The following is a 2059-nucleotide window of genomic DNA, read 5'->3' on the forward strand; positions in this document are numbered from 1 at the left end:
CGGGGGGGGGGGGGCTTGTAGGAGGCGGCGGAGCGCGCGCCCCCCGCTGCTGGTGGGCCGCACGTAGAAGGCCCCCGAAAAAAAAAAAAAAAAAAAAAAAAAAAAAAAGAGGAACAAGCCGCCCTACAGCACCGAGCCCAGTAACTTGAAGGCCCCAACTCCTTCCGCTACAACGCGCTGATTCACCACAAGACTGTGGGCGCGGAGCCGGCAGCCGAGGGCAAAGGTGTGGTGGTGGTCAAGAAACGGAGATCCGGCCAGCCGAAGCCTGCCACCTCCTACGTGCGGACCACCATCAACAAGAAAGCTCGCGCCACGCTCAGCAGCATCAGACACGTGATCTGCATGAACAAGCACCGCCCCGACCTGCGCATGGCCGACCTGCGCATGGCAGCCATCCGCAGGGCCAGCGCAGCCTGTGATGGCGAAGAGGAAGCGGACCCGCCCCACCAAGAGCTCCTGAGCCCCCTAGCCCCAAAGCAATAAAGAGTCAGCTGGCTTTCTCACCACCAGCCCCACACGCCCACCAAAAAAGAAAAAAAAAAAAACACACACACACACACAGGTAGGTCCTTGCTCAGGATGTAAACCCAGGACCACTTTAAGGACGGCCCTACTCCCATACTCCAGCTCCCAAATTCCAAGGAATTATCAAACTGTCAACTAAGGTCAGCTGAATCTAGAACCAGACTTGGCAGGGCTCAACAATGGAAGAAACACAGAGCAGCACAGCACAAAGCATGTGCTCCCAGTAAGCAGCAGCTCAAACTCTAGATGGGCCATAGAGCAGGTCAGCAATTCAGAACAAGAGAAGATAGACCCACGATGGTGGTCAATGTCTAGACATCTTGTTCGCAGCACCAACTGCTAGTCACCTAGAGAGGCGAGGCTGCAATGATGGCACTGATGAGAGTGGGTCTCACATACACTGAGAGGGTATGAAAAGGCTTATTACTCCCATGACTGAGGTTTCCAGGGAGAACAGGGCAGGCCTCTCAAGCAGGTGGGAAATGGCTTAAAAGAGCAAGGAAGGGAACTTGCCCAGGTGTTTACTGTGGTTGGAAGTGGGGCTGGGCACAAGTTCCTCTGCATGGGCAGCTGGTTATGTGGTTTGAATCTCCTGCCTTGACACAGGAAGGATGCCCAGGCTTTCTCAGCTTGTCCAGAAGTGGGGCATTAAGGGAAGAGGATGAAGTGGTCAATTGTGAAACATTAAAAATGTGGAGTCCAACCACTAATTACAAGAACAATGGTGAACAGGGCCAGGCATGGTGGCTCTGGTGGCTCACACTTGGAATCCCAATGCTTTGGGAGGCCAAAGTGGAGGATCGCTTGAGCCCAGGAGTTCAAGACCAGCCTGAGCAACATAGCCAGACCCCATCTCTATATAAAAAATAAAGTAGCTGGGTGTGCTGGTATGCGACTGTAGTCGTAGCTACTCAGGAGGCTGAGATGGGAGAATCACTTGAGCCTAGGAGTTCAAGGTTACAGGGAGCTATGATTGCATTACTGCACTCCAGCCTGGGTGACAGAGCAAGACCCTGTCCTCTGTCTCTAACAACAACAACAAAAAAGACAATGCGTTCACCAATAGTGAATAGAAAAAAATATGCATTTGCAATTGCTTGTTTTTATATAAAGAAACACTAACAGATGCACAAGTAATGATCAAAACTGGTTATCTGGGGGTGGCTGGAGCAAGAGCACTAGGGTAAACCAGGATATTCTGGCAGTAAGTTTTCTCAACCCACACTTTCTTGTAGATTTTTTTTAAACCTTTGTATTTTAAATGATTGAAAAAATTATATAAACCATACTTTACTATTAGCCATTATTTTTAATTAACTTGTTTCTAAAATTTATTGAATTTTAACTTTTTTTAAACATAGGAAACCATTCTAAGATTTCATCTTTTAAATAATAATAGGTATGGAAGTGTAAACTAAGAAAAAAATCTCTAACTAAATGACAAATTGCATCCTGTTTTGTATTTCTACTGTATCCCAGAGGGCAGTGCTTTCAGGAATGAGTAGCCTATTTAATGCATGATAGATTGAAA

At 47.7% G+C, this 2059-nt stretch overlaps 1 pseudogene; it reads left to right on the forward strand.

The window, feature by feature from the left end:
- Positions 1–463, forward strand: part of LOC112613550 — a 931-nt pseudogene extending 468 nt beyond the window's left edge.
- Positions 464–2059: the final 1596 nt, after the last annotated feature.

The sequence above is a fragment of the Theropithecus gelada genome, chromosome 19 (genome assembly GCF_003255815.1).
Source record: "Theropithecus gelada isolate Dixy chromosome 19, Tgel_1.0, whole genome shotgun sequence".
In the NCBI taxonomy this organism is placed as follows: Eukaryota; Metazoa; Chordata; class Mammalia; order Primates; family Cercopithecidae; genus Theropithecus; species Theropithecus gelada.